Here is a 15,134-nt window from a genome sequence, read left to right on the forward strand (position 1 = left end):
TAAAACAACATATCTCTCAAATCTGCTACTATTCACAATGTTCCATATCCCTGATCCCCCATCTCTGTAAAGGAATGGGGGAAATAATCTTTAATATCTCTTCCTTAGATATAAGCTTCATCCTTACAATTTCACAACATTCAATTTCAATCATTTTGTTATTTCCATTATATTGCTTTAGTCATGCTATTAATTGTTTTCCAGGATCTGATCATTTCATATCATTTCAAATATATTTTTCTAAATTTCTTGATATTCCTGTTTGTCATTTCTTACAAAGTACTCATGTACCAAAATTTATTTCATTTATTCTCCAATCCAATTGATGATCATCTGCTTTATTTCTAGCTCTTTGTTAGAATAATAAATGTTGCTGTAAATATTTTGGTGTACATGGAGCCTTGCTTTTTGTCATTGATGTCCTTTGGGGCATATGATTAACTGCTGCTTAGAAGTAAGAATGTTCCTTACTATGTCCCATATTACTACTCTATCTGAAGAGAAGAGAGGAAGGTATGCCTTCTGATCAAGTCTGATCCCATGATCCTAATCACATTCCTTTTTTCAAGAGTATAAGGTTGTTCCTCATTTCCTACTAAATAAATTTCTGAGATTTCTATATTCTGAACTCTGCCAGCACTGGGGATGACATTGGGGGTCAATTTTGAATCAAAGGGAACTTGTCCCATTAATGTCTGATTGAGGACCATTCCTGTACTGTCTTTTGCCAGGTGAGGAAGAGACAGATTATTTTGCAGTGTTCTTTCACACATCTAGAAGGTGTCATGATTGACTGTGATATTGCCAAGAATGACTGGGTCAAAGAAACCCAGAAAACCTGAGGGTGGATAAGTTGGCATCCTTATAATCAATATATCTATAAATATATTAAGAGTGGCTAGCTAAGTCCCCAACAATAGATTTATAGAACAAAAGGTTCATTGAATCTCAGAGCTAGAAGAGATATTAGTGTTCATTTTTGTTCCATCCTGTTGTACAGATGAGAAAACAGAAATCTTGATTTTAGGGGAAATGATTTGCCCAAGGTCACACACACAGAAATCTAGCTAGGGAGACAGAACTAGAACCCAAGTTACCTTGCTCATTCTGATCTTATCACTTGGTACATATAGATTTTAACCTCCCTGTTAAAAAAAAATGGGGAAAATAAAAGACAATTCTTTTGTGTCCTAGAAAACTCAAAGCAATTGCCCAGAAGTAAAAGGCAGAAGAGAGAGACCTAATATGCAATCAGTATTCATGAAGAAACTAATTACTTTCATCTGAGAACTTAGTAGAGGCATTAAGCTGTTATATAATTTTTTCAAAAGCCATAGTCTTTTTTTTCCAAAATGTATTATATATTCATTTCTTAATGCTAAAGGGAATCATTAGCAGTATGCTATTCAGCCTCTCACCTTGTTTTCATTGTTTAGTTATAGGATTATGGAGTCAAGCTTGCTTTTCATCATTGCAAACTCAAACTATCCCTTTGTTCCTCTCACCCACTCATCTGCTTCCTTTAATCTGCACCTACTTCACAGTTACCAAAATCCTTTTCCCTCACATGAGTCTGAAGTCATACATGCATATATTGATGTGGATGCACTGTGAATTCATTGGCCAGCTTAGATTTTTAAAAGTCACGTAGAGAAGATAGGAGACGCTCTAACAGTTTACTTGTCTCATTCAAATGTTTCTTTAGTTGTCAAAGTGGAACAGTATTAAGACCTTGATTCAAAGCCTCAGCTAGCTCCTGCCTAGTTCTGTGACTCTGGACAGCCTTCCACCTCTGACCCTCTGTTTTCTCATCTGTATAGAAAGGCAGGTCTTGGACTATCAGCTTTATATTCCACGTGCTGTCTAGAGCACATGATTCTGTGACATTTCTCCTACTGTTTTGAATCCTAAAGTAGATCATGTGAAGAGTAATGAATGGTTTAACTAAATGGAAGAGTCAGTCACCAACAAGCTGCTATGAAGAGAGTCAGGGTATTAGAAAATCACAGAAACCCAGTGGTGAAAGAGAGCTCAGAGACCATTTAGGATAGAATGCCAAGTTCAGAGAACAGTCAGGCTGATTTGACTGGAGCACAAAATGTGCAAAGGGGTTTAAATATGAAATAATTCTGGAAAGAGTTTGGAGACAGACAGTGGAGGGCTTTAAATGCTAAATTGAGGAGTTGGTCATTTGGCCTGGAGCAATAGGAAGCCCCTGAAAATTTTGAGGAGAGGAATGATATGGTAAGATGTGTGTTCTAGGATGGTCATTTTGGCAACAATGAAGAGGAAGGATGAAAGAGGGAAAAGTATAGACATGTGAAGAAATCTGTTGCAATAGTTCATTTAGAAAGGCAATAAGGACATGTGAGTAGTCATAAGGAAACATGTGAGAGGTATAGAGATAGTGTCAAAAAGGCTCAAAAATGGATTAGATATAAGGAGTAAGAAGCTTACCCATTCTCTTTCCACCTTTTCCCTTATCTTCAACCATTCCTTATTGATTTGCTGTTTTTGATTTAAAAATGTTTTCTTGACCCTCTCATCCCTCAAGCTATATTTTTCCCTTCTATACTCAGAATCCTAAAAAAAGGTTCTCTACAATCTTTGTCTTCACTTTGCATCTCCAACTCATTTCTTTTGAAATTTGTCTTCCAGCTGCAACACTGTACCAGAAATACTTGCTTGAATTTCTTAAATGTTAAATCTGATGACCTTTACAGGTATCTTTTATGATTGGATATTGGATAGAGTGTTGGAATTGGAGTTATTTTGACCTAGGTTCAAATCCCACAATTTGACTCTAGGCAAATCATTTAATGATTCTCAGCTTTAGAATCTTCATCTGTAAAAAGGGGAAAAGAATAGCACCTATCTCACAGAGTTGTTGTGAGGTTCAAATGAGATTGTGTATGTAACAACCTCTGCAAAAACTTAAAGCACTATATAAATGTTAACTATTATTATTAATCAATATCAAATTCACCAGCTTATGGTTTACAGACTCCATCCACTTCCTTTAAAAAAAAATAGGGACACTTTGCTTATTTCTATTGCTACTATACCACTTTTGTCATTCTTTCAAAGATCACTGATAATGGTTTGTGCCAACAGTCTGTAGCACCACACTATATTCATAGCACCTGTGGTGGCTATGAATATGCCAGCATAATTCTGAATTGCAAGATAAAACAGACTCTCCACATATAAGACAGAACCTAAAACATTTATTCAAACACCAGAAAGCCCAATCCCAATACCAAAAGCCAAATCCATCATAGCAACAAAGAAATCTTTACACAATAATAATGCAGGGGGCACTGCCATCCCCAAACCTTCCCCCTACTAGCACCTTCCCGTAAACCAATACCCTCTCACTCACAGCTCACTGACTGCTTCCCCTGTCTCCCTCAGCTCTAACTGCTCTGACCAGCTTCCTCTGGGCTATGCTGAACCCTTCCTGCTCTAACCATTAATCAAGTTCCTCCCACCACAGACTCATGTGACTCAGGCTTCCATGTAATTCAAGCAAGATCACATGGGCCTGCTTTTTTTTGTGGCCTTTTAGAGGGCTATTGGGGTTAAGTAACTTGCCCAAGGTTACACGGCTATTTTTTTGTGTGTGTTAAGTGTCTGAGGCCAGAACCGAACTCAGGCTGGCGCTTTACTCACTGCACCACCTAGCCACCCCTCACATGAGTCTTTTAATGGATGGGAAAGATCTTCACATTTACATTACCATTATACAATTGTAGTTCCTCTGACCTAAGTGACTTCAGCTCTTTGAGGTGAGTTTTTATTGTCATTTCTGATTTAACTTGTGTTTCAACTTCCTATTAAACATTAAACTTTAGGTAAACATCCTGTTTTTCCATCCCAGTTCAATGATCAGTCTCTCTGAAAAAGAAAACAGAAACAAAATGAGTGACATAGTTCTAGCTTATTTCTGTCAATAATTGCCATCAACATATTCACACAAAGTTTTGTTCATGTCTTTTCTTAGATCTTCCACTTCCCAACAATGTAATTTTTAAAACTCCTTTTGATTGTCTGTAGACAATCATCACCAGTCTCAATTCATTATCAGATTCAGAACCTTATATTTCTGACACTATTCTTATAATACTATATGACTGTTTTGTATTTTCCTATATTAAATGCCCTTGCCTCCATCTTCTGTACATGACTTAAAAATCTAACCTGGTCATTGAATTTACGGTATATTCACATCCCTCTCTGGACAGATCTCCCCTTTCTCATGAGAATTATTTGTGTTTGTAATTAAATTTTATTGTAATTAAAATTTAATTCTTGAGAGCTTACCATCCCTTTCAAGATGATTGTAGGTATAGAATTTTATACAATGTGATCCTATCTATTTTTTCTCTCTTAACTCTTTGAAATCCACTCTCTTAATTTTTGGTATTTGTCAGGTTACACCATCTTGGCCTTCTAAGTTTTTTTTTCTCCTAAGTTTTCTGTCATTTCTATTTCAGCCACTACTTGCTTCCTATCAGTAAAAATCAGGTATGGAATAGTGATTCTCTTCACCAGATTTCATTATCTCAATAAAAGGCCCCAGAGCCAGGAAATCTGATTTTCTGTAAATTGTATAATTTGTTATACTCCAAATGGAATTTTTTGAAGTTGTGTCATTATTATTCACTCTCCTTAATTAGCTACTCTATACCTTGGGGGCTTGTGCAAACTGTAAAAACAGGAACTATATTTCTTATTCATTTAGAACTCCTTCCAGCAGAATATGACTTATTTAGAACATATATGATAAATCACACTCATGCAATGTCTCACATACATTATGGTTCTCAAAATTAGGAGTGAACATCGTGGAACTGGAAAGAACAGTGAGCTTGGAATGATAGTGATCATAATAAACATTTTTATAACACTTTAAGAGTTACAAAAATTTAAAAATATTATCTCAATCTATTCTTACTACAACCCTGGGAAGCAGATGCCACTATTATCCCTATTATATAGGTGAGGAAACTAAGGGACATGGCAATGAAGCTACTTGCCCAGGGTTACTCAGCTAGTGTCTGAGGAAGGATTTGAACTCATATTTTCCTGACTCTAACCTTTTATCTACTGTAGCACCTAGCTGCATATATAAACACTTCAGAGGTTTAGGGTTCAGTCCCAACACTGTTATTTAGAGAATTATTGAATCTTATGGAGGAATGCAATTCAATTGTAGTCCAACCAATACCAGAACAGGAACATCTTAACATGAGTTCACACCAGTGTGTTCCCCTTAGAAGTCCCCAGGATAGAGATATTGAGGGCTCAATTTCTTCATCTTTTAAATGAGGGTGGGAGGAGGGGAAGCACTACATAATTTCTCATCTTATTTCCATTTTACAAATGAGGAACCTATAATTTTTTTTTCATTGTTAAATTTTTTGGTTACTTATTAAATTTAGCATATATACTATTTTTAGGTTATGCATGTATAGTTATGCAAAACACTTCCATAATGATCATGTTGTGAAAGACTAATTATATTTCCCTCCATCCTATCCTGCCCTCAACTTATTCTACTTTCTCCTTTAACCTTATCCCTTTTCAAAAGTGTTTGCCTCTGACTACCGTCTCCCACAATCTGCCCTTCCTTCTATCATCCCCCCCACCTCTTATCCCCTTCCCCTTTACTTTCCTATAGGGTAAGATACCCAACTGGATGTGCATGTTATAAGAACCCTATAATTTCAGAGAGGCTAAGTGACTCAATCAGGCCTTCAGAGATAGTAAAATACAGCCTAGATTTTAATTCCATTTTGTTTTTGTTTGTTTTACTCCAAATCATGATGCCCTTTCTGCTGTACACTCCATCAAATAGGTAATTATAGCATTTCTAAAATAATGACAATATTTATGGAAGAAAATTTTGCCTTTGCTTTTTGATCTAGTGCCCTTTCATGGGAGATGAGGAAAGTTAATAAATAGTCCTTCATCTGAGAATTATATACAGAGAGAGAATATAATTGCTTATGTTGATTCTGTTGTTGTAGGAGGGCAGAAAAAAACTTTCTATTAAAGCTAGTTTTAGAATAGCTTAATTGTGATTAGGTTGCTGGGACTAGACTAAACCAAAGAAAGATGTGAAAATCACCATTTGAACAATACTGAGATTTCATTGCATTTTCTACACTATTGAGTAAAACAAGAACTTACTTCCAAGGAGCCTCTTCTGGTCAAATACCCTTTCAAAGCTTCTAGTCAATGATTGTTTCTTATTTTTTTTAATATCATCTAAGTTTTATAAATTCAAGAAGTCTCACACTGCCTTTGCCCATATTTTTTCTGGGATAAACTCTAATGGAGGAAAAAAGAGTAAATCACTTTCCTTGGGCAGTCTTTCTTATTAGCCATAACATGTATCACATGATAATGTGTGTAGAATTTTCTAATACCAGTAGGAAAGATCAGAACATGTCTGCACCAAATTTGCCAAATAGTCATATAGAAACAGATCGAATGAACTTGTCACTCTGAGAACCTTAATTGATAAGATATGGCTAATCCAATACTTCAGAAACTCTAGGCTTAGATCATTAAGTGCCACGGTGGATGGGTCTAGAGTGCTGGGTCTAGAGACAGGAAGACCTGAATTCAAATACAGTCTGTGACAATTACTAGAAGTAGGACCCTTAACCTGTTTGCTTCAGTTTCCTTATCTGTAAAATGGGAAAGGAGGAAGGCTGAACTCATTTTCCCAAGTTCAGATCTGGCCTCAGACACTAGCTATGTGATCCTGGGCAAGTCACTTCACCCTGTTTGCTTCAGTTTCTTCATCTGTAATATGATCTGGAGAAGGAAATGGCAAAATACTGCAGTATCTTTGCCAAGAAAACCCCAAATGGGTCATGAAGAGTCAGACAGGACTGAAAATTGACTGAACAACACCACGAGCAAGATTAAAAAAAAAAAAAACAATAGCAGCTACCTCCCAAGGTTCTTGTGAGGATAAAATAAAATAAGATTTGCAAAGCTTTTAGCATAATGCCTGGCACATAGTAAGCACCATATAAATGTTAGTTGTTGTTGTTATTATTATTTCTTTACAAATTCTGAATATTCACTTATTCTTGACACTTACCCTTTGTGGGTTGTATCCAAAGAATGTCTTCTAGCAGGAGGGAATATATTTTTAAAAATGACTACTATATGCCAGAGATTGTACTAAGTTCTTTACAATTATAATTTCATTTTTTCTTTTCAACAGTCCTGGGGATGTAGGTGCCATTATTACCCCCATTTTATATTTGAAGAAATTGAGGCAGACAGAGGATAAGTGACTTTCCCAGGGTCACACATCTAGTAAGTGTCCAAGGCTAGATTTGCAATTCAAGTGGTTACTTCTAAAACTATACCTCACAAGCTCTCATCATACCAACAATAGACACAGCCAGTAAATACAATTCAACTTTAGCAAAAGCATTTAATAAGATGGCATCATATCTACAAAATATTCTCCTCCCCTTGGGGGGCAGGGAAAATAGGGTGAATTCTTCCATAAATATACCTAATGACCATGGGAAAAGTGGTTTCAAACTCAGAATACAACCATAATGAGGCAAAAACTTAAGATTCCTGAGTGGCAAAGACAACTCTTAATTCCTAGTGCTTCAGGGCCTGCAAATCCTATCTCTGTCCCTGTGATCCTCATACAGGTCCATTGTTCAGACTGAACTGCTCACCTGGGCTTGAATCTCCCAGGTCATGGTGTTTCTAGGTGACTTGCTTAGCAGAGCTTGGTTCTCATGTGAAATCTTTTCTCTGCTGCCCTGGAAGCTATATCTCAAAGCTTCTTCTTCTCTTGGGTCTGTCTCTATATGTGTCTGTGTAGGTTGTATATTTCTGATCTCCTTTGGATCTGCATTCTCCTATTGATTAAGTAAACCCCCTGAAAAGCTACCTGTACAAACAGCACAGGATAGGAGAGAAATTCCATGACCCTTCCAAGGGCTCTCCTCCATATTCAGTCCCCAGGTTATGTTCTCTGCTATGCTTTCACCCAGGACTTTGGGGTTGTGACAAAAGTGTTTGCTCATCCTAGATTCTGCTCCTCACTCAAGAAAAGATGTGGTTGGACTTCATAAAGGGACCACAGAGTGACACCTTGTGAAATATACTCAGTTGTGATTATATTATCTGACTCCATCAGATGAGCTGGGGGAGAAACGTTCAAATGTCGATTCAGATCTGAGATCTACCATTTACTGTCTATGTGGTATTATGAAAATCACTTATCTCTTCTGGGCTCAGTTTTCTCATCAATAAAATGAAGGCTTTGGAAAAGATGGCCTCTCTAGTTCTTCCTGGCTCTAAATCTATTATCCTTAGACTTTGTATTCCTGAAATACACCTCTAACAGACCACTTGGATTCCAAAATAATGCCTTTTCATAATACTTTAGTTTTATATAAAGTAACATTTGCTATTAAATAATTAGGAAGTACTCAGTGATGAAATACTCTTTAACTTATGAAGCTAAGGCACTAAATTTAGTGTCAGATAGAATGTCAAAAAATAAGATATCTGTTTTCCTTTAAATATATTTGTGAGATGCATACATAGTTATTTCAGGTTCTTTGCAATTCTTCCACATAATTAAGTTTTGTACTTTTATTAATATTCATCAAATTTAATACTTGCCCCATTTCCTCCTTGTGTATACTAAAAACCTATACAGCTATAATTCAGGGGCAAAGCATTAGTCTAGAAAATGTACAATTCAGATTTGGAAGTTGATTTCCTTTTTTTTTTGGAGGGCAATTGGAGTTAAGTGACTTGCCCAAAGTCACACAGCTAGTAAGTGTGTCAAGGGTATGAGGTCACATTTGAACTCAGGTCCTCCTGACTCCAGGGCCAGTGCTCTATTTACTGCACCACCTAGCCACCCCCTGGAATTTGATTTATTAAAAGGGCTAGTTGTTTCTTATTTTATGCTTACTGATTTTTCAACATGCTAGATCTTAGAAAATCTCATCCTACTAGCTGGTACAGATGGGGTCGCACTGAGTTCTTCATTATTGTCATATACACATCAGGAGATTGCATGTGACTTCTAACAGCATTTTAGACAATTATATTGTGATGGTAGAACTCGAATAGTTGGAAAGGTCTCTTCCTGTTATTCATTTCTGAAGGAAACTGATAGGTCTTTAATAAAATGATGATAATGACAATGATGATGATGATGATGATGATGATGATGATATATAGGCCTTTAAGGTTTTCAAAGTGTTTTACATGTTATCATTTTGTACTTACAACAACCTAGCACAGTAAGTACTATTATTAGCTTCATTTTATAAATTAAGAAACTGAGTCCGAAGGCACTTAAGTGGTATGCCTGGGCTTACAAAGCTAGTATCAGAGGTGAGATTTAAAGTCAAGCCTTCCTGACTCCCCATCCTGCAAGCACTCTATGCATTGTGCTACCTAACTATCTTCACAAATCTATTCTTTGTTTTTAAAATTAAATAGAAGTCATAGCTAATTAAAGAGAATTTGCATATTCAAATAGGAAAATTTGGCACATGGGCTAGAGGGAAGGGATGAAGAGGACTGCTTAAGTTGCTGGTGTTTGAATTTTCATCTTTTCTTTTATTTGTAGACAGCCACCCAGAACTAATGTGGGCTTAGGGAAAGGCTAATGAGTTTTAAACTGTGGCTCAGAGAATCATGGAGCTGGTAGAACCTCAAGAGGTCTCATGGATGAGCTCCCTACATCTCGGCAGCTAAATAACAGAAACATCAGGCCAGAGGATTAGAATCATTTATGTAACTGAGAGTAGTTATCAATTCAGTACAGGCTTGTCTTCTCCCCTGTGAAGCAATAGAAAAAATTCTACCTGGGGAATTAAAAAACCTGAGTTTGCAATCTAACTCTTCTACTGTCTAGCTGTGTCATTTTACAGATGAGAAAACTGAACCCTAGAGATCTGACTTACTCAAAATTCCCCAGATAGTAAGTGGCAAAATTGGAATCTGAACTCAAATCTTCTGATTTTAAATTCAATATGCTACCCACTGTACCATGCTATTAATTTGACTTTTTCTTGTATTAAAAAAAAGCTTCTGAGACCCACTATTTTCTCTCCTTATTTCTCTTCTGTAGGTCTTTGTAATTTTTAATGGAAAAATGAGAGTCCTCTCAATCTTCTTGACTGGCAGAATTCCTAGATTTCTTGGCACAAGTAGAAGGAACACTCACATTGAGGGAGTTACAGATGCATTGAAGTATTGAATTGTTGAGGAGGAATAGACAACAGAATTAAGTTACATTTTACAGACCATTTAAATGTCTACTAACAGCATCCGCAGAGAAAGAACGAGCTGTGGCTAGAGGGTAAAAACACTGAATGCGGAGTCAAGGAGATCCAAATTCAAATCTAGACTCAGACACTTGTAAGCAGTGTCACGCTGAGTAAATCACTTAATCTCTCTGAACCTGAGTGTCTTTATCTGTAAAGTGGGTATACTAATAGCAGCCAACCTCACAGAATTGTTGTGAGGATCAACTGAGATATCATAGTATAGAATTTGGCAAATCTTAAAGCGCCACCTAAATGCTATTTATTGTTATATTGTTATAAATAAGAAATATTTCCATTCCTTTTTGACAGTACATAGTTGATCAATGTGATATGAAAATTTTAGCAAATTTTCACTGTGTACATACATTAGAGGGCAGCTAGGTGGCTCAATGGATGAAATACTGGGCCTGGAAATCAGGAAGACTCATCTTTGTGAGTTCAAATCTGGCCTCAGACACTTGCTAGCCAAATGACCCTGCGCAAGTCATTTAACCTACTTTGCCTCAGTTTCTTCATCTATAAAATAAGCTGGAGAAGGAAATGGTTAACCACTCTAGTATCTCTGCCAAGAAAACCCCAAATGGGGTCACAAAGAGTTAGGCCCAACTGAAATGATGGAACAACAGTTAACAATTTGATTCAGATAACCTCAGACTAGGATACTTTTTGTATCCCAGACACTTTTTGTAACCCAGATTTTCACTTCAATTTTCCATTTCACTTTATATAAACATAGTTTCAGATTCCTTTGCACAGACAAATATGCACCTCTATCCTGAGTGATGTAGCTAGCAATTATGGAAATCTATGGTTGATGTGAAATGAATGAATGGATGAGCAAACAGTGGAAAGTCAATTGTGTCCAAGGTCCAATGCTCCCAAGGATCTGTGAAAGCCGCATATCTAGTCCTGATGTGATTTCTAAGGCATTGCCATCATTAGGATGATTTACATTGGTCAGCTACGCCAAAATCTGCAATACCAATATTACTCTTTGAGGAATGATTTTCAAGGTTTTAGCATACAGCACAAAGTTTTACATGCTTGGCACATAGCAGTATGGTGGAGAGTTATTTTGGAGCTCTGTTTGATATGACTTTGACTTCCCTCTAGCTGTAATAAACACTGTAGCATTAAAAATCAACTTCCCCTCACTTTATGTACAGTTGAAGAACTCTGCTGCCACATTACAATTCCTTTGTCAACAATCCTCCTTGCCCTTTACCTCCCTACCCCACCTCCTTCCCCAATCCTCCTATTTATAGCCACCAGCTTCCCAATGAAGACAATGAACACTGTGTTGGTATTCACATTACTGCATGATGACTTTAACCCTTTGCTCAAACAACAAACACCACAAAGATCAATGTATTCATAGCCTTTAGATACTGAAGTAGATAGAGGATCTGGGGATAAACAGACAAAATATTTCTTTATTTAAATAAAATATTTGCTTAGGAAATAAAAAGTCAAGCAGAAAAAAAAGAGAATTTTCTACTCTAGCTGCCTAGGGGCGGGAAGACCTGAGTTCAAATCTGTGGTTAATTCATTTAACCTCTATCGCTTTCAATTTCTTCACTAAAATGGGGATAATTATAGTACCTTTATTGCAGATTTGTGAGGATTAAATGAGATAATATTTGTAAAATGCTTTGAAATCTTAACGCACTATAAAAATGGTACCTATGGTTGTTATAGTCATACTGATGGTGAGAATGATCATAAGAATCATCTTCTGCATATCAGATATGTGTTGCTAAAAATGGATATCTTTTGTGTGATCTGGGAATCATAAGATTTGTATTTGAGACAGCATAGGGGTAGTGCATTAAGTGCTGAAACCTTGGAATCAGGAAGACCTGCATTTGGATTCTGCCTTGGACTTTTACCAACTCCATGATACAGGACAAGTCTCTCTTCCTCATATTTTTGGAGGGGGGAATGCAAAGCAATTGGTTAGTTTTTTTTTTTTAGTTTTATTTATATTTAGTTAGTTAGAGGGGGTTAAGTGACTTGCTCAAGGTCACACAGCTAGTGTGTCAAGTGTCTAAGGTCTCATTTGAACTCAGGTCTTCCTGACGCCAGAGCCAGTATTCTATTCACTGTGCCACCTAGCTGCCCTCCCTTCATTTTCTTTATCAGTAAAACTGCAATGAAAACAGCACCCATCTCGCACCCATCTCATAAGGCTATTGTGACAATCACATGAGACAATGTCTGTAAAGAATTTTGCAAACCTCAAGGTAATATTTGTATGTCAACTAGAGTTTAGAGTACTAATAGTAGTGATAGTAGTAGAGGTAGCTTATCAATTACATGACTATTAAAAAGTCACTTTCCTTCTTGGAACCTTAATTGTCTTATCCGTTAAAAAAAAAGTGATTGAACTAGATCATCTCCAAGAAAAAATGTGGGGAAATTAGCATAGCTCAAAAGTGTCATTTTTATTATGCAACTTAGCTTTGAACATATAAAATAACATCTATCTCTTCTAGCTCTAAATCTGTGATCCTATGAAGTCACATATTTGGCTGCAAATACTTATCTTAGAAAGGAATCTGCTTTGATATGGTCATCTCCTTAAATTTCTACAGATATCATGCTCTTTTAAATTTCATATGCTGCCTTCAAATTTGGAGAATTAGACATTGGCTGCAAACATTTTAGTGGTGAAGCATTGCAGCCATATTATCCTAAAAGGATCCTAAGAGATGGCATGGCATAGTGGATAGAAAGCTTTACTTGGAGCTACAAAGAGTTCAAGTCTGTTCTTTGGCAAATTCTGCCTGTGTGACCCTAAGCAAAGCGTGTAACCCCTTAGTGATGTAGGCAAATCTCTAGGGTTATAAACTGACCTACTTTGGTAGTGTTTCATAACCTTGGAGTTTCCTACACTTATGAAATCACATTCCAGTTCCTATCCCCTAAAACACAAACACACACACAGCCTCATTCTCTCTGTCTCTCTCTTTCTCTCTCTGTCTCTCTCTGTCTCTCTCTCTCTCTCCCTGTCTGTCTGTCTGTCTTCCTCTCTCTGTCGTCTCTGTCTGTCTATGTCTCTCTCTGTCTCTCTCTCTTTCTCTCTGTCTCTGTCTCTCTCTCTTTCTCTCTGTCTCTCTCTCTCCCTGTCTGTCTGTCTGTCTGTCTGTCTTTGTCTCTCTTTCTCTCTCTGTCCAATATGACATAACCAAAACACCATCAGAACCAGTAGGTTTGCTGAAGCAGATGTAAGTCTCCATCTGCTGCTAATATGAAGAACTCAGTTCAATGGCCATTAACTGCCCAACCTTCTCTACATCAGGACCTTCCAGGTGTGCTCAGCATTTTGGCAGCCTCGTGACCAAAACAGTGAGTCATAGCAAGTATTATATTGAAGGTTATGGACATTCCATGGCCCATGAATGTATTCTGCCTCATTAGGAAGTATATACACCCACTGCATCCTGGGCCATTGCCAGTCATCTTGACTTATGTCTTATCACTAGACTTCAGTGACGCCAAATCATGTGCAAGTCAAGATGTCACCCTTGTGGTGTCATTGGTCCTCTTCTAGAACAAAGAACTAACCACAACAATAAAAGCCTTCCTGCCTGAAACAAGAGTTGTCTTAATTTTAAGATCTCCTTGTCTTTGGTGAACTGTCTATGACCTTTATGATCTGACTACTTACTTAGTTCTGAACTCTTGTTCTCTCTTTGCCATTGGCTTTACCAGTCTTCAATTCTTGACTGTTTACTCTAGATCTTACCTAATGTTTTACTTCAGTTTTTCAATGCTGCTTAACTTTGTCCATTTAATCACAGACGAAATTTTGGCCTGCTACAGTTTTGATCTCCATGTTCTTCATGTTGACTCCTAACAATTTTAAATTCCTTTAATATTTGCAAAGTTCATAGCACCACATTTGATTCTCACAACTCTGTGAGTACTATTACTCAAGTGATAGTGAGTATTATTATCCCCATTTCATGAAAAGAAAATGAAGACTGAGAGGTTTTAGGGTGAATTTTTATGAACCTTCTTCAGCAGATGAAAAATTCGAAGTTAGCATCTCCTGACCCATGATTCCTTCTGCCTCTAGAAACAATTCTCTTTCCACTATAACACATGACAATCTGTATCAGATTATAGGCATGATGTATTTAAAGTCTTCTTGTAATCATAACTATCGAAAGGTGGAAAGGGCTGCCCAGAAAAATGATAGGTTCCCATTTATTAGAGATCTTCAGATATCAGCAGGTTGACCACTTACTGTGTCAGAGATTTTTGTTCTGTTCTTAGTTGGACTGGAACACCTCTCAAGTCTCTTACAGTTCTGAGTTTCCACAATACTCTAGTCCGGATCATTCTTCCAGGTCTTCTTTATTCATCATCACTTTGACTTCTTTCTCTCCTTTCAGCTTGATTTCTCCTTACATACTAGCTTAAAAAAAATCAGTTACCTCACTCTGTATCATAGATCATGGGAGTCACACCCAAGAGAGTATGGATAAAGTATTACATCATCATATTAATCATCTGAGATGTAGCTGGCACCGGAAATTATTCCATCAGCATGATAACTGTCATGTTCATAAAGTAAGATATACTATTACACATCTATATACATGCACACACATCTTAAAATCCTTTCCAGATGAATGTTATACTGAAGGGTCATTTGGATATGTGTGCCAAGGCCACATTATATAAGAAATATTCTAACAATAAAGTAATGAGATTTTATTTTAGTAATTAACATTTCTCCAGTGGATTAAGAATGAACCTAGACAGTGATCTATAATCTGG

The sequence above is a fragment of the Petaurus breviceps genome, unplaced genomic scaffold (genome assembly GCF_028583685.1).
Source record: "Petaurus breviceps papuanus isolate PSGF00001 unplaced genomic scaffold, PetGlider_PUasm1.0 181, whole genome shotgun sequence".
NCBI classification, from domain to species: Eukaryota; Metazoa; Chordata; class Mammalia; order Diprotodontia; family Petauridae; genus Petaurus; species Petaurus breviceps.